Source organism: Myodes glareolus, chromosome X (assembly GCF_982192425.1).
Source record: "Myodes glareolus chromosome X, mMyoGla1.1, whole genome shotgun sequence".
NCBI lineage: Eukaryota > Metazoa > Chordata > Mammalia > Rodentia > Cricetidae > Myodes > Myodes glareolus.
The window spans coordinates 19,823,521-19,841,751 of record NC_142053.1 but is presented as its reverse complement, the minus strand read 5'-3'; the positions used below and the strand labels follow the sequence as shown (position 1 = coordinate 19,841,751).

The 18,231-nt window shown below is 44.3% G+C and overlaps 1 long non-coding RNA gene across 1 annotated transcript in view; it reads left to right on the top strand.

Moving 5' to 3' along the window:
• The window catches only part of LOC148117219 (uncharacterized), a 124,244-nt gene that overhangs the window by 4,701 nt on the left and 101,312 nt on the right, over positions 1–18,231 (top strand). Inside the window, exon 3 of the long non-coding RNA XR_015736993.1 lies at positions 942–999. This is a non-coding gene — a long non-coding RNA (uncharacterized LOC148117219). The remainder of the gene's footprint in view (positions 1–941; positions 1,000–18,231) is intronic.

Here is an 18,231-nt window from a genome sequence, read left to right as displayed (position 1 = left end):
TTAAGAGTATGATGGGGAGGTGGCAGGAGACACATTGAGATGGTTAGAAACTAAGAGGGTATGCAAGACGTACAGGTGTGAGGAGATGCCACAGTTAGCAGACAGAGGTGGGATGTGATTGTCAAAATTGGAATGATTGGAAATGCTAGGTCTGAGGATGGGATAGAAGCCTTCTGCAAGTGAAAGGGGATGGGGAGAAATGTGTTCTTGGGAAGAGTACAGTGCTGGGAACAAGAAGCAGACCAGGGTACCTTGGAATCTGAGTACCAGACCAAAAGGATCCAATTGAAACTTAACAGATAGAGAAGTCAGAAGGCCAAGGACAGGGCAGACAACTACAGAAAGGCTAACATCTGGGTTGAGATGTCAGAAACATAGGGAAAAGAAGGCAAATGCTTGAGGACGAAGGCAGGATTGTCAAGAATTTTAGATCAGAGACTGAGGTAAAGGTGAAATCTAGTTATTAGGGCTGTGTAGGGAGACTGGAAAGTAGGAAGAAGTTTGAGGAGTGTGGTGAGACTGAGCTGGACAGGAGACTCTGGATGCTCCCAGAAGAATGGAGGAACTCAGGAGTTTGTAAAGATGGGTAGTAGGATAGGACAATGACAGGATATCCAGGGTGATCTTATACTCCAAGAGTAGAGGCAAGTGTCTGAGTTTTGGGGACAGTGTGTGTGGAAGCACAGGATCTAGATAGGAGTACAGTGGCATGGGAGAAATTCAGAGACTACTCTGGGACACAGTGCTTCTGAGCAGGGCAGGATACACACCAAGAGCAAACAGACTGGAGTAAGGCGTGAGGTTGATGGAGACATGAGAAGGCTAGGAATACTTAGAGGGGCAGGAAGGACAGGGACCAGGAGGAGAATAGGAGTCTTTGAGGAAGATTAGGAGCCCAAGGGAGGAACAGAATGCTAAAGAGGTGTTCTTATGTTTGGCAGGATATCAGAACAGGAATGCAGCAGAGAAGAGGATCAAAAGGATTGGAGCGAATAACTGGTGAGTTCAAGTACTATACAAAAAAATATGAGTCTGAGAGGAAGGTAAGGTGTATGCTGCAGAGAGCATCATGTACCAGAAAGGGTTGGCAATAGTCTGGGTTCTGAAAGAAGGATGAAGTTGAGGGGGGGGGGGAATAAAAAGGATTAAGAGAAAGCTGCATATATTCAGAAAGAGTGAAAACTTGGGGTAGACAGAATGGGAGTCTGGGTCAGGTCCAGCTTGTTCTCTGTCAAAGGGAAAGTTGATGCAGCACAGTTGCTGGGAGGCACAGAAAACTAGGCAGGAGGACAGTAAGATGTGTAGATTATCAGAGGTCATGTGTGAGTAAAGGAGTGTGAGGAAGTATGTAGGTATGAGAATAAGGAGTGTGATAGGAGGCCTGGATTTTTCTGGAGGCTGAAGGGATCAGGATGAACAGTGAAAAAGAAGACAAGTGTAAGATAAGGCAGACGACTCATAGAAAGATGGGGGCCAGCTGCACAAGAGTGGGTTTGCAAATATGCCCACAATTTCAGATAGACCAGGAGGGAATGAGGCTGAGCAATCTGTCTCAGCACTCAGAACAGGTGCCTGCTTTTTCACAGGTCAAAGATTTGATACCAAACTCCCACATAGGATGCACAATGTCTTCAGCTCTGTAATAAGGGCCTCTGAGGCACTCTTTTGTCTTATCCTGGAGCCAGGGATGCAGTGACTTCTTACAACATTTACACAGGTATTGACAGAAAATATGTAATGATTCTTGATAGAGGGGTTTAATAATAGGGACGATTTTAGCCTTCACCCATGATAGGTGGAGAACTCAGTACTGGATGGAGTTTCTGGTAAGGTGGATTCTAAATAGGGTTTAGGGGAGGATCTGGGAAAGGTAGGAGTTGGAGTAGAGGGAAAGGAGTAAGGCAGCAAGTTACAGAGTAAAATGCTTAGACTAGGGATGAAAGAAGGCATCTACAGAGCAGGCTTTCTAGGCCAAAGCATGAAGGAGGAGGTAAGATTGCAATAGGAAGATGTTGGATGAAAGAGAAAGGAAGACGGAAGACACACAAGGAAGGAAAGGGTGAGAAGAGTGAATAGAAAGGATGAAAGAAAAATGTAGGAGAGAACAGGAGGGAAAGAAGAAAGTAAGGAAGAAGAGGCAGGAGTTAATAGGAGAGAGGAAAGAAGAAGAAAAAAGAGAGAAGAATGAGGAGGGAAGAGAGAGGAGAGTGGAGGAAAGAAGAAAGATGAGGAAGAAGAGCAGAAGAGAGGGAGTATGAGGAAAGACAAAGGAGGAGTAAGGATGGACAGAAGAAGAGGAAAGAGAGAGGAGGGAAGACGAGGAAGGTGGGATGATGGAAATCAAGCAAGAAGGGAAAAAGAAGAATGAAGAGGAGGAAAGGTGATTGTGGAAGAAGAGAGAGAATTGGATGGAGGAATGAACAGGAGGAAGGAGGGAAGAATGAGGAAGTAAATGGAGGAAAACAAAAGTAGAAAGAAAAATGAAATGGGAAGAGGGAGAAGGAAAAGGAGGTCATTGGGACTGGAGATAGAGGAGGGTAAAAGGAAGAGGAGGAATAAGGCAGATAAAATAAGAAGGAAGAGTAGAAAGCAAGAGAGTGAAAAGAAAGAAAAGAGAGGAAGAGGATGGAGGAGAGAAGAAAAGAGATTAGGGAAGATGAAGTAAAAGAGATGGTGGTGCAGGGATGATGGAGAAAAAAGAGGAGAGAAATGCAATAGGAAAATATGGGATGAGAAAAAGAAGGAGGAATGAAGTGAACAGAGGATAGAAGAGGAAGATGAAGAGAAGAGAGAAGAAAAAGGAAAAGGAGGGAGTAGGGATGGAAAGGGACAGGTGTTTAGGGGATAGGAAGGAAGAAGTTGGAAGAAGATGGAATAAGAGAGGGGAAATGAATGGAAAGCAAAGGAAGGAATAAAGGGGAGGGAGAGAGAAACAATAGAAAAGATGAAAGAGAACAGAAGAGGAAAGAGAAGAAAAGCGGGAAAGGGAAGGAGAAAAAAAAAGAAGAAAGAGGAGGTAGGAGGATAGAGAAGGAAGGAGTGAAGAAGAGGTAGCAAGGAAAGAAATATAAAAAGGAGGAGGAGTAGTGAGGAGCAGGAAAGAAAGGGAGAAGATAGATAGGTAGAAAGAGGAGAAAAGAGGAGGAAGGAAGAGAGAAGCAGGACAATAAGGATCAATGAACGAGAAAGGAGAAAGGAAGAGAATTGATTAGGAAAGAGGAGGGAAGAGAAGAAAGAAGAGAGGAGTAGAAGGGTGAAATAGGGTACATGTGGGTGAAAGAAAGAGGAGGAAAATTGTATGAGGGAGAAGGAGTCAAAATGAGTGAAGAAGGAAGAGGAGGGAAGAGGTGTGGGTGGGAAGATGAGAAAAAAGTAGAGGAGGGAGAGTGGATGATGGAAGAGAAGGTTGTGGAAAGAGTTTAGAAGTGGGAAGAAAAAGGGAGGGAAGAGGCAAGAAGAGAGAAGAAAAGTGAGAGGAGGAAGGATAGAGGAGGGAAGAAGAGTAGTAAAGGGGGATGATGGAAGAGAAGGAAGAATTACAGGGAGAGATGGGGAGGAGTGAAAAGGAGAGTGGAAGGATAGGAGAAAAAAGCAGAGAACATTAAATGGGAGAGAAGAGGGAAGAGAAGGGAAGAAGCAAAGAGGAGGCAAAACTAGGAGAGAAGTGGAAGGTTCAGGGAAGGGGAGGAAAGAGTATGAGGTCAATAAAAGAGTAGAGAATTGACAAAAGAAGATGCGGGAAGAGGGAATAGAAAAGATGAAAAAGGAGAAGAAAAGAGGAGTGAAAAGGGAAAATGGAGAAGAAAAAGGATGGAAGAAAGTGGAACCAGACTGACAAGGACAGAAATGGGAAGAGAACATAAAAGGGACAAGGACATAAAGAAATGGAAACAGAGAAAGGGATTTGTGAAGAGAAAGGATGAAAGAATAGGGAAGAGGAAGGATGGGGTAAGAAGAGGAAGAACTAGGGAAGAAAGAGAAGGAAAAAGAGAAGATGGAAGAGAAATGTAAAGATATCAGCAGGATGGGGAAAAAGAGTGAATAGGAGGAAGGAGGAATGAGCTATAGGAATAGAAGAGGCAAGAGTGAGGAAGATTGATGAGTGGGGGAAAGAAGCGGGAAGAGTAGAAGAAGAAAAAAGAATGAAATAGGTGGGAGGAGAGGGTTGGAGAGAGGAGGAAAGAGAGGTGGCAGGAAGGAGTAGTGAAGAGGAAGGGGAAGGAATAGAAGGGAATAGAAAGGAGGGAAGAAGAGAAAATAGGAAAGAGAGGGGAAGAAGAAAAAGAAGGAATGGGGAAATGGAGGAAAAAAGAAGAGGTAGGAAAGAGAAGAAAACAGGAAGAAGGGGAGATAGAGGAAGAAAGAAAGATAGGGAAATGGGAATACAGGAAAGATGAAAGGAAGGGAAGAAAAGAGAACAGTATGGAGGAGTGATGAGGTTGGAGGGGGGACAGAAGAGGAAATATAAGAAAATTGGACAAAGGAAGGAGGAATAACTGAAGTAGATGTAGGATGGAGGAAATGAAAGAGGAGAGAGGAATATGGTAGAGAATAAAGAGAATATGTGAAAGGAGAAAGGAGGGACTTGGAGAAAGATTGAAAGAGGGAAGAGGGTAAGCAGAGAAGAAGATCCAGTAGGGAAACTTGGAGTAAGTGATTTGAGGAAAAAGAAAAGCTGAAGGAGGAGCAGGAGGAAAAAGGAAAGAGGTGGGAGATGGGAAGAAGAAGGAAAGGGAAGAAGAAATAAGTAGGGAAACAGAGAGAAGAGAGGGTAGAAATAGAATCCGTGAGGGAGCAACAGGGAAGAGGGAAAATATGCCAGAGATAAGAGGAGGGAAGAGAGGGATAGAAGGAGAGGATGGCACAGTACAGTAATGAGTTAAAGAGGAGGAAGTAAGGGTGAGAAGGGCTATGAAGGTGACAGGAAGAGAGGAAAGGAGGAAAGAGGAGGGAGGGGAAGATGTGGGAAGAGGAGAGAAAAAATATGAAGAGATTATGGAAACGGGGAAGGATGGGGACGATGAAGGAGGAGAAAGCAAAAAGAAAAAGGAATAACGAAAGAGAAGTTAAGACCAGGAAGGAGTAAAAAGAGGGCAGTGAGGGGAACAGAAAGAGCATGGAAGAAGAAAGAAGAAGAAGAAAGAATAGGAGGAAGTAGAAAGAGAATGGAAAAGGAAATACAGAAAAGAAGAGGAGGGAATGAGAGGGAGGAAGAAGAAGGAGGAGAGGGGAGAAAAGATAAGGGATGAGGAAAGATGAGACTTGAAAGAGAAGCAATGGGGGAAGAGGGTGGTGGACAGAAGAGATAAAAGGACACAAAAGGGAGAGAAGTGGTGTACAAATAAAAGAGGAAAAGTGAGACAGGAGGAAGAGATAAGATTAGAGAAGGAAGAGGGTGAAGTAGGATGCAGAGAAGAAGAGGGAGGAGAGAGCAGAGGGGAGTGAACAAGAGGGAAAATCATAGAGGAGAGTGGAGGAAAGTTGAGACAATGTGGAAAGATGAGAGAAGAATAAATATATGTAAGTTGTGGGTGAGTGAAAAGGAAGAAAGAGTGAAGATGGCGGAAGAGGGCTGGATATAGGGCAGGAAACCCTGAGTCCTCTTAGGACTGAAGAGGGAGGAGGAGAGGGAGTGGGGGGAATGGGAGGGTATTGGAAGGAGGGGAGGAAGTGGAAATTTTTATAAATAAATAAATAAGTAAATTTTAAAAAAAGAAAGAGGGAAGAGAATGAGTAAGGAAGAGTTAGAGGAGAGGAGAGATGAGAGGTGGTGGAAGAGTGGAAGTGGACAGAAGAACAAGGGGAAGGAGGAGGGAAGAAGAGGGGATAGAAGAAAAGGAAAGAATGAAGAGGAGGGAAGAGGATAGAATAGAGATAAGGAAACGAGAAGAAAGTGGCTAGAAGAGCAAGGAGGAGAGAAAAGGAGATAGGAGGGAAAAGCAGGGAAGATGAAAGAAGATGGAGGAGGATGTATTAGGGATGCAGAGGGAATATGAAAGGAAAGAGGAATTATCAGGAAAGAAAATTGAAGGAGTAAGAGAAGAGAAACATGTAGAGAAGGGAGGAGGGAATAGAAAAGAAAGAAGAGAGGTAGGATGAAAGAGTCAAGTGGAGGGAGGAGGTAACAATATTGAGGAAGAAAATAAGGAAAGAGATAGAAGGAGAAAATCTGAGTGAGGAGGGAACAGTGAAGAACAGAAAAAAGGAATGAAGAGGGAAACAAAAGAATTAAAGGGAGACTAATAGGAAAAAGGGAAGAGGAAGGAATCAGATGATAGAGGATAAAAGAGAGGAAGGAACAGGGAAGAGGAGAAATTGTGAATAAGAAAAATGGAAGCGAAGGAATAAAGAAAAGAGGTAGGAGGGAAGAGGAAAAGGATGAAATAGCAGGTAGAATGGAAGATGGGAGATGAAGTGAATAGTAAGAGGTTGGAGGGATGAGAGGAGAAGAAGGAAAAGAGGAGTGAGGTAGAATTAGGAGGAACAATGGAAGAGAAGGGAATAGGGAAGACAAGGAATTTGGGAAAGAAGAGAATAAAAAAGAGAGGAAGATGAAGAAAAAGAGAGGACAGGGGTGGGAAAGGGAGAGGATACAAGAGGAAGGAGGAGGAAAGAAGGATAATAAGGACAGAGCAAGAAAGAGGGAAGATAAGGGAAAAGTAATAGAGAGGGAAAAGGGAAGTGGAGGAAGAAGGAAAGAGGAGGGAAAAAGGAAGATTGGGAAGAGGGAGAAAGCACAGAAAGGAGGAGGGGATAGGTGGGAACAAGATAGGAGAGTCCAGAAAAGTAGAAAAGAGGAGAGAGGAGGGGAGAGGGAAGAAAAGGGAAGAGGGAATGGGAGGGAGGAGGGAAGATGACAGATGAGGGAAGATGAGGGAATGCAGAAGAGAAGGGAAGGGGAGGTAAGTGGGAAAGGGGAATATAAGGGAGGAGGAAGCAGTACAAGGGAGGAGAGCACAGTGAAGAGTGAGGTTAAAGGAGTGAAAGGAAAGAGAGAAGGAGGAAAGAGAAGGGAATAGGAATGTGAGGGAGAGAAGAGAAGCAGGAAGAAGAAAAGGAGGGAGGTAAAAGGAGGAATGCAGAAAATAGGGAAGGAAGAAGACAGAGTAAGGAAGAGTGAGGAGAGAAAAGGAGGGAAGAGGAAGTCGAGAAAAGAAAGATGAGAAGAAAGGGAATGAAGGATGGCGGGAAGATAAAGGAAAATGGTTGAAGAGTTTAGGGGAGGGAGGAGGAAAAATGAGAGAAGAGGTGTGAGAAGAGTTAGAGGTGAGAACAAGTGGAGTGAAGAGAAAGGAGGGAAAGGGGGGAAAGAAGGAACAGACAATAGGGGGTAAGAAAAGGAAGAAGTGAAGAATTAGGAGAAAGGTGGCAAGAGAAGGTAGGAAAGAAGTGGAAAAAATTGTTGCATAAGGAGCGGCGACACAGCGAGTTTAGTTGCCATCAAACAAATCGTAGCACTTTACTCCAAATTCTCCATTCAAAAGCTCTGTCTCCCGCAGGAGCCAGACAGAGATTGCAATGGCAGCACAGCCCAGAAACTGGTATTTCAAAACCGCCACTTTCTAGTAGACCTGATCCCACTGCCTACTCAGGCAGGAAGAGCCGAGCCATGGACATAGTCTCAGCTACTTTGTCCCCCACCCTGAGTAAGCAGACAAACGTCCAGGCCCAGAAATGCTCCAAAGCCAGAGATTGCACCGGTGACAGCCGGGCCCAGTAGCCTTGTTTTAAAACAGCGCGGCTTTTTTTTTTCTGCTGCTATTGCTGAAACAGGAAATATCTCTATGGCGTGTCCTAGCAAACACGCCTAACAGTAAAAAGCTGTGTTAAACTCTATATTTGGGTCTAGAATTCCTTTTAAAGTGCTCGTAGGTTTTATGTGGAGTTAGTTACCATGTTGGGTGCCATTCTGCTGCATAAGGAGCGGCGGGCTGCGTTTGGCCAGGATCCCAGCTCCCCGGCTAGTTTACACCTGAAATAATTACACGGAAACTGTATTCTTTTAAACAGTGCCTGGTCCATTGTCTCCAGCCCCTTATTGGCTAACTCTTACATATTAATTAACCCATTTTTAATAATCTGTATGTCACCACAAGGTCGTGACTTACCGGGAAGATTCAGCATGTCTGACCTGGCAGCTTCATGGCGGGAGGCTCTCTACCTATGCCTTACTCTGCTTTATTTCTCCCAGCATTCTATTCTGTCTACTCCACATACCTATGTTCAGACCTATCAGGCCAAGCAGTTTTCTTTATTAATTAACCAATGAAAGCAACAGATAGAAGACCCACCTACATTAGGAAATGGGGAAGAAGAGGGAGGCTGAGTGAAGTGGGAAGTGTCAGGGTGCTGAAAATGAAGGGAGGAATTAGGTGGATATAGGAAAAGGATGCTACAGGTGTAGAATAGAGGAGAGGGAAGGGAAGAAAAGGGAGGAGTGTAGAGAAAGTTGGAAGTAAAAAGATAAAAAAGAGAAGAGGAGAGAACAGGGAAAACAGAAATATAGCAAATGTGGAAGGAGGAGAAAAGAGGGAAGAGGAGAGATCAGGAAGGAGGTGGGAATAGAGGGAGAACAGGGTTGGTTTCAGGGAAAAGTAGGGTGAATGAATGTTTTAGAAAAGAGAAGAAAAATGGGGTGGAGAAAGGAGAGAAGTAGAGGAAGGAGGAGAGAGGAAAAGAATGAAATGTAGGAGGGAGGGAAGAGGAGGAAAGGCAAATTTAAGGAAAGAGGTAAAGGAAAGGGGCAGGGAAATGCAGGGAGATAGGAAGGGGAAAGAGGAGAAAGAAAGAGAAAGATCAAGGGAACAAAATTGAGAAGGGAAGAGAATTAAGAAGGGAAGAAGTTGGAAAGAAGTTTAGGGAAGATGAGAATGAAAAAGGAGTAATGGGAGGGGAAATATAATAGGCATGAGGTGGGAAAGGGAAATTGCAAGGGAAGAGGAGGGAAGATGGAAAGAAAAGGGCAGAGGAGGGAAGATGGAAGAGAGAAAAGGAGAAGGGAAAGAAAAAGGAGGAGAATAAAGAATGCAGAAAAGAGGAGGGAAGAAGATACAAGAGGATGGAAAATGATTGAACATAGAAGAGAGAAGAGGGAAGAAGGAAATAGAGAGAAGATTGAAGTGGGCAAAAGGAAGTAAGAGGAGAAAAGAAAAAAGAGAGGGTAAGAGAGAAGATAGGGAAGAGAAATGAGAAAGGAGAATCGATGGAGGAGGATCATCTGTCTATGTGTTACTTTCATTGGTTACTAAAGAAACTGCCTTGGCCCTTTGATAGGACAGAAAATTAGGTAGGCGGAGGAAACAGAACAGAATGCTGGGAGGGAAAAGGCAGTGAGGCAGTCGCCATGACTCTCCTCTCCAAGAGAGATGCAGGTTAGAATCTTCCCGGTAAGCCACCACCTCGTGATGCTACACAGATTACTAAATATGGGTTGAAGCAAGATGTGAGAATTAACCAATAAGAGGCTGAAACTAATGGGCCAGGCAGTGTTTAAAAGAACACAGTTTCCGTGTAATTATTTCAGGGGTAAGCTAGCCGGGATCCAGGCGGGAACACAGCCTATTCACTCCCTTCTACAGAGGATAGAAGAGTAGGGAAGTGGAAAAGTGAGGGAGAGAGGAAGAAGAGAAAAAGGAAATGAAAAGGGAGAAAAGAGGTATGAAAAGTAGGGACGATTTAAGTGGAAGAAAGACAAAAATGGGCAAGAGAGAAGATAAGAAAAAAGGGAATCAGGATGGTGAGAAGGATGGGGGAAGAGGAATAAAAAGGTGTAAAGATGGAAGAGGAGGGGAAAGAGAGCAGTACACAGAGGAAGAAGAAGAGGGAGTAGAGGATGAAAAAGGAAGTGAACAGTGCAAAAGAAAAGGAGGAGGAAAGAGAATGCAAGAGGGAATGTATGAGAGAAAAAAAGAGAAAAGAAGTGGAAAAGGAAGAAAGAGCTGAAGAAGAGAAGTGGAAGATGAAGGCAGAAATTAAGAAGAGGGATGAAGAAATAGGGAAGAGAATGGAAGAAGAAAGAGGAGGGATACAGGAAGAAGAGGAAAGGGAGTGAGCAGGAAAGAGCAATGAAGATAAAAAGGAAAGGAGAAGAAGAGTATAGGGATGAGGCAATATGAGTGAATGGGAGGGAGCAGAGAAGAGGAGATACAATGAAAAGTATGGAAGAAGATGGAAGCAGATTGAGGAGGAAAGAAGTAAGTGCACTGATGAAGGAATAGAAAGATGGATAAGACAGAAAAAGATAAGAGAAAGCAAGGAGCAGGATAGTAGACAGAGGATCAGGGAGACGAGGGAGGGAAAGAGAGAAGTAAAGAGAGAAAGGGGGTAGGAGGAGAAAAGAGGAAGGGATAGGAGAAAATAGGAAAGAAAGAGATCCAAGAGGGACAAGGATGGAAGAGGAGGAAAGAAAAAGGAAGGAATAGGGAAGAGGAACAGTGATAAAGGAGGTAATAGAAGGTAAGAAACAAGAGGATAAAATGGAAGGATGTTGGAAGTGGAAGGAAGATAAAAATAAGGTAAAAGCACAGACAAGGGAAGAAGACAGAAGAAGGAAGAAGAGGGAGGGGTAAAAAGGAGAGAAGAGGTAAGGAAAGTAAGGGGAAGGAAGGAAGAGGAAGCAACTGAAGGAGGACTGGTAAGGGAAACATTGGGAGCAGGAAAGGACAAAGAAGAAGAAATAGGAAAGGAAAGGAGAGAAGAGGAGTGTAGAAAAGAATAAGGAGGAGAGGAGTGCAGGGCAGTGAAAAGAGAGTGGAAGGAGGAAAGAGGTTAGCAGAGGATTAAAGAGAGAAGAAAAGGTGAGAGGAAAAAGGAAACAAGAGGTTAGAGGAGGGATGAGAAAAGAGCAGAGACTGAGGAAGAAGAGAAAAGAGTGAAGGGTAGGAAGAGAAAAAGGATGAGTAAGGACAGAAGAGGAAGAGAAGGGAAGAAGGAAATGGTAAAAGAAAAGGGAATGGAGAAGAGAAGAGGCGTGATTAGTGAATCAGAGAGAGGTGAGAGTAGAAGAGGAGAGGAGGGAGAATGGAAGAGGGAAGAGAAAGGGATGGGAAGAGGAGGGAACATGGAAGAGATGGGAAAAGAAATTAAGTGAATAGTAGGGAACAGAGATTAATCAGTAAGAGGGGTGAACAGCAGAGTATTGAGAAGAGAAGGAATGAGGGAAGGGGTGGGAGAAGAGGAAAAGGTAAGGGACTAGGAGAAAAAATGGAAGATGAGAAGAAAGGAAGGAAGAGGGAAGAACATATAAGTGAGAAATGAGGGAAAAAGGTAAAATGGAAGAGAAAATGAAAAGGAAGAGGAGTGAGGAAATAAGAGAGAAGGGGAATAAAGGGCAGCTATGAGGAAAGAGCATAGAAGGATAAGATAAAAGAGTAGAGAGAGGAAAGAAGAGAGAAGAGTGAAGAGAAAAGGGGCAGGAGGAGTGATAAGGACAGAGGAGGGAAGAGAAGGGAAATAACATGAGGGATGATTGAAGAAGAGGCATGTGGGAAGAGCAGGGAATAAGAATGTGGGAAGGCAAAGGGAGAAAGAAAGGAGGAGGATGAAGATGGGAAAAGAACAAGGAAGTAGTAGGAGAAATGAACAGGGATGAGGTAGAAAAAAGACAGAAGCAGGAAGAAGGAAGATAGGAAAACGGAACAGGGAAGTAGAGGGAGGAGGCAACAGGAGTGAGGTAGTAAAAGGAGGACTGAGAGAAAAGAAATGCAAATGGGAAGGGTAGAAGGAAGTGGAAGAAAGTGTGGAAGGGAAGTATGAAAAAAGAGGAGGGGGAAAGAAATGGGAGGGAAGATGGAAGGGGATGAGAAAAGAGGAAGCAAGAGGGAACTGATGTAAGAACTATGAGAAGGGGAGAGCAGAGAAGAGGGAAGAGGAGGTAAAAGGAGGAGGGAGAGTGTGATAGAGAGAAAAGGGCAGAAATTGGAGTAGAGAAAGTAGGAAAGAGTAAGGAGTAGGGCAGTGAAGAGAGGTTGAAAAGAAGGAAAGAGAGAATAGGAGTGAGGAGGGAGGATGAAAGTGGAGGAAGAAGGAAAGAGGATGGAAAAAGGAAGAGAGGGAAGAGGAAAAAAGCACAGAAAGTAGGAGGGAATAGGTGGGAACAAGATAGGAGAGAGAGTCCAGAAGAGTAGAAAAGAGGAGAGAGGAGGAGGAGAGAGAAGAAAATGTAAGAGAGAATGGGAGGATAGAAGGTGACAGATGAGGGAAGAGGAGGGAATACAGGAGAGAAGGGAAGGGGAGTTAAGAGGGAAAAGGGAATATAAGGGAAGAGGAGGCAGTACAAGTGAGGAGAGTGCAGTGAAGAGTGAGGATGAAGTAATGAAAGGAAAAAGAGATGGAGGAAAGAGAAGGAAATAGGAATGTGAGGGAGAGAAGAGAAGTAGGAAGAAGTGCTAAGTGGAAAGAAGGGGATTAGAAAAGAGAAGAGGGAAGAGGAGGGCGAAGTGAAAATGATGGAGTAGAGAAAGGAAAGAAAGAAGAGTGCAGATGGAGGAAAGAAGAAGAGAGAGGATGGAATAGGAGAGAGGCTGAAAGAGAAGGAATGGGGAAGAGGATGGAGAACAGAAGAAAAGGGTGTGGGAATGATGAAAGAAGGTCTAAAAGAGAATAAAGGGAAAGCACAAGATGAGAGAGAAAGGGATGAAGAGAGAGGAGAGAAGAGGAGGATGGATTGAGGAGAAGGGTGCAGGAAGAGGCGTGATGAAGAGAGAAGTGGGAGGTGAGATGTGGAGAGAAGAAGAGAGAAGGAAGGGGATAGAGGAAAGAAGAGCTAAGGAGGAGAAAATAAGAGAATTCAGGGAGTGAAAAGGGATTTAAAAGGCAGAAAAGAGAAGAGGAAGATAGAAGAAAAAGAGAAGAGGAAAGAAGTAGAAAGTGGAGGGAAGTAGAAATAAGAGAGGAGAGGAGGGAAGTGGGAAATTTAGTAATAAGGAAAGAACCAAGATGAAGAAATAAGAGGGAGGAAGAGGGAGTAGGAAACAATATGGACTATGGAAGAGGATGGGAGTGGGGAGAGGAAGGAAAAGCAGGGATGAGGGAAGAGTGCAGATTAGAGAGGAAGGAAAAGGAGAGTACATGGTGGAGGGGGAAGGAAAAGGATGGAACAGTTAAGAAAAAAGAGGAGGGAGCAATGATGTGAATGAAGTAGTGAAGACATGATAATAGGACAGAAATGGGAAAAGGGTGAAGAGAGAAGAGTAGGAAAGTGGGGAGCAGAGAGAAGGACAGAGAAGGGAAGATAAGACAAAGGATCAGGTAAGAGCAGTGGGGAGGAAGAGGAGGGGAGAAGTAGGGAAGAGGAGGAAGATGGCAATTGGAGGGAGGAAGGCAGTGTACAGAGGAAGCAAGAATGGGGAGTGTGAACAGGATTGTGGAAGGAAGAAGAGAACATAATGAAAGAGCAGGTAGGAGGAAGGAAGGAAGGGGAACAAGGAGGCAATAGGAGGGAAAAGATTACAGAAGGAAATGGAGTGAAGGGAAAGTTGGTATAGAAATTAAGAGGGAAGAGATGAAGAAGGAAAGAGGATGGAGAAAAGAAAAGAAAGGAGAGAATGGGATACATATAGGAGAAGGAGTGAGGTGCATGAAGTGGAGGTGACAATACAGGGAAACTGTAACATGAGGGCCAGCTTGTTGAGGTTTAGGTCCTGCCCAGCTGGTAAGTCCCAAAGCAAATCACACTGAGATCTCCATAAAACTAATTGGCTCGTTAGCTCACTCTTCTTATTAGCTCTTGAAGCTTATATTAACCCATTATTCTTATCTATGTTAGCAACATGGTTCAGTACCTTTCTCAGTTGGGCAGATTACATCTTGCTTCTTCCGTGATTTGGGCAGGACTGTGGAGGGAGCTTCCTACTTCCCAGAATACTCCTGTTCTCATTGCCCCACCTCTACTTCCTGTCTGGTTGACCCACCTATACTTGCCTGGCCAATCAGTGTTTATTTAAAACATGATTGACAAAATGGTGACAATTCTCTGGCACCAGGGAAATGAAGGTATTAAGAGGTGGTATGAGAGATGATAAAGGACTAGAAAAGAGATGGAAAGGGCAAAGTGGAAAAAGGAGGGTGGAGGAAGAATACAGACAAAAAAGGAGGAGGCAAGAGAAAACATGAAGAAGTAGGGAAATAAAAGGAGGGCAATAAAAGGATGAGGGGGAAACATAATAGTAGGAAGACTAGGAAGTAGGATGAGGAAGGTGACAGAGCAGAAGACTCAGGCAAACATTGGAGGATGAAGAGGAGAACAGAAGAGTGGGAATGATGAGTATTCAGAAGAGTTCATAAGTCTTGGCAGAAGTACAGAATCATGGTGACAAAAAAGGAGCCTGGGGTGCATTTGGAAAGCTATAGGATGCTTAAAGTATACAGAGTTGACTGAAAAGGAAAGCAGATGGTGAGAATGATGGTAGATCACTGGGAAAGAATACAGAAGAATAGAATATTGATGAAGAAGAGCATAGAAGGAGGTGCCCTAAAAGGGTATGATAGTCAGCAGGACAGTACAGTTGGGGAAGAGAGCAGGAAAGTCAGGGACAGGGTAGAGGTGAAGGGAATAGGCCAGATACAGCAGGGTGGTGAGGATACAGGTATTTTAGAGGGCATTAGAAAAATGGGGTGGAAAGAAGATGGAGCTGAGAACAATATGTTGGAGGTGATAGACGATGAGGGAGGAGGGACAAATGGAAATGTCAGTAGGTACACCAAGAGGCTATTGGGAAGGAAAATGATCAGAATCATAAGATTGGAGAAGACCTGGGAGGAGGTGAACTGTTTTCTGTGTGTGCCTAGTGAGTGAAACCAGAGTCTCTGGAAAGTGAGAAGACTGGAAAAAGAGGTTCATGGGAAATCTAAAGGCTAGGGACATAAACAAAGTCAGGTCAGAAAGATAGGCAATAGGGTGGCTTCTGTAAGGCTTAGGGGGAGGATATCAGGTTGCAAGAAAACCCCAGAGACACAGGGCAGTGAGCACATGGGAGATACCATGATGGACGGCAGCTGAGAATGGGGTACATTCTCCTGAGTCTGAGGCTCTGGGACAATATAAGGATAATGAGGATAGGGTAAAAGAGATTGGAAGGTCTAGAGAGATGGCTCAGCAGGTTAATACACTTGTTGCTCTTCCAGAAGTCCTTAATTCAATTCTAAGCAACCTATAACTGTGATCATCTATAATTGAATCTGATGCCCTCTTTCAGCATGTAAATATACATGCAGACAGAGTACTCACTTCTTAAACATGCATAAAAGGGAAGGGAAGAAGGTATGAAGAAAGAACAGGAGAATAGTAACAGGATTGTGGTTAGGGGGGCAGGAGACATAGTCGGATTGCCAGAAAATAAGAGGGAACTCAGGAGGGTAAGGGGTAAGCAGATGTCATGGATAGAGGCTAGAGGCGGGAAGTAATTGCCAAAGATGGAAAAATTGGAAATGCTAGGTATGAGGGTGAGGATAGGAGTCTTCTGCAGGTGAAAGGGAATAGGACAGAAGCGTGTTTCTGGGGAGAGTACAGCACTGGCTTCAGAAGCAGACCAGGGTGTCTAGGAATCTGAGTACCAGGCAAGGAGGATCCAATTGAAACTTAACAGATGGAGAAAAGAAAGATGGCATGTCAGAAAGCCAAGGACAGTACAGACAACTACAGAAAAGCTAACATCTGGGTTGAGGTGTCAGGAACATGGGGGAAACAGGGCAACTGCTTGCAGAGGAAGGTAAGATTGTCAAGACTTTAATTCAGAGACTGAAGTAAATGAGAGATCTAGTTATCAGGGCTATTAAGGGGGACAGGAAAGGATGGAGGGTCTGAGGAGGACAGTGAGACTGAGAAGGACAGGAGGCTTGGGGGTGCTCCTAGGTGGACTGAGGAAATCAGGAGTTTGAGATGATAGGAAGTAAACTAGGACAATGACAGGATAGCCAGGGTGAGTTTATACTCCCTGAATAGAGGAAAGTGCCTGAGGTTTGGGGACAGTCTGTGTGGAAGTACAGGACCTGGACATGAGTGTAGAAGCATGGAGGAAATTCAGAGACTACCTTGGGACACAGTGCTGATGAGCAGGGCAGGATATGCACCAAGAGCAAACAGACTGGAGAAAGGCAGGAGGTTGATGGAGACATGAGACGACTAAGAGCACTTGAAGGGACAAGGAGGACAGGGACTAGGAGACTAGAAGGCTTTGGGGAGATCAGGAGGCAGAGGGAGGAACAGAAGTCTGAAGAGGTGGCCACATACTTTCCAAGGCCACATACTTGCCTGAGAGGAAGGCAAGATGTATGCTGCAGAGAGCATCATGTACCAGATGCCATGTACCAGTATTGGCAATAGGCTGGGTTGTGAAAAAAGGATGAAGTTGATGGATAAAGAAGAACAATAAAGACAAGGATACCTGTGTGCATAAAGAGTAAAAACCTGGGATGTGCAAGAAGGGGGCCTGTGATGGGTTCAGCTCACTCTCTTCAGGAGGGGTGGTGGCTCACATATATGACAAGATAACTGGGAGGGACAGCAAGCTAGGCAGAAGGACAGGAAGTGGTGTAGGTGATCAGAAGCAATGTGTACGTGAAGGAGAATGGGGATGTAAACAGGAGAATAAGGAGGGTGATAGGAGGCCAGGGTTTTACTGGAGACTGAGAGGATCAGGGTGAACAGTGTAAAAGAAGATAAGTGTTTGACAGGGCAGAGGGCTCATAGAAAGGTGGGAGCCTGCTGTGCAAGAGTGGGCTGGGAAACATACCCACAATTTTAGCTAGACTAGGGGAGACTGAGTGCAAACAATCTGTCTCAGCACTCAGGACTCTGATCTTACACAGGCCAGAGCATTAATGTCAAACTCCAACCTGGTGTTCACAATGTCTTCAGCTCCATGCCAAGGGCACCTGAGGGATTCTTCTGCCCTATCTTTGGACCAGCAATGTAGTTGCTGCTTTGTACATACACACAGGCATTCATAGAAAATTTGTAATGATTATTGATAGGGGATTTTACTAATTGTGAACATATTTGCCTGCACCTGTGATTGGCGATGAACTGAGCTCTGGAGGGTGTTTCTGGTAAGGGTGCATTCTAATTAGGGTTTACATGAGTATGTGGGGAAGGTGGAATATAGAGTCCAGGGAAAGGAGTAGGGAACAGGTTACCCTATGGCAGGGCAATGGGCTAATATAAGTTATAAGACTTAAGAAGCCTGAGCTAATGGGCCAATCAGATTATAACTAATGTAGACCTCTGTGTGATTTTTTTGAACTTAATGGCTGGGGTACTGAGCAGGACAGAAACCTCAGACAACAGAAATGAGTCAGGTTTGCTGGTCCATGTATTTAATCACAACCTAAAGGAGGCCTAGGAAGATGGATCTCTGAGTTGCATGCCAGCCTGTTCTACTGATCAAGTTTCAGGGCAGCCAGTGTTATTACACAGAGAAACTCTGTCTACTCTGTCTAGATAAACCAAAGAAGGAGAAAGAGGAGGAGGAGAAGGAGGAGGAGGAGGAGGAGGAGGAGGAGGAGGAGGAGGAAAAATTAGGAAGGAAAAAAGGAAGAAAGGAAGATCAAAGAAGAGAGGAGGAAAGGGGGAAGAGGCTGGATAGAGGAGTGAAAAAGGAAGTTGAGGAAACGGAAAGACAAGAAAAGAAGAGGGAGATGAAGTGAGAGGAAGGAAGGAAGAGACGGAAAGAGAAATGGTGAGGGAAAGGAAGAGCAGTGGGATAAAATGAGAGAGGAAGGAAAGATGATGGTGGAGGAGAATAGAAGGAAGAGGAAAAGACAGAAGAGGTAAGAGAAGAGAAAAGAGAATGAAAGAAGAGAAAGAAAGAATATGGAAGGTGAAACAGTAGGAAGAAGAAGAGTGAGGGGAGAGGAGTGAAGTATGGGAGGAATGAGGCAGAGGGAAAAGGAAAGAGAGAAAAGGGCCAAGGGGATAGAGGATGAAAGAAGAGAAATGAGAGAAGAAAATTAAAGAGGGGAGAAGTGGAAGAAAGAAAATAGAGGGATGAGAGAAGAAGGAACAGGTATTATGAGAGAGGAAGGAAGTTGAAGGAAAGAGAAGGAGAAGGGAAGATAGAGAAGGTGGGAAGAGGGAAGACAGACAAGGGAAAAGGAAGAATGGAGGAAAAAGAAAGAGGAGAAAAGGTAAGTGAAAGGAGAAAGTATAAAAGTGGAAGAAGAAAGGAAAAAGAGGGAGGAAGAAGGTGGAGGAATGATGAGGGAAGAGGAGAAAAAATAAAAGGACAAAGGAGC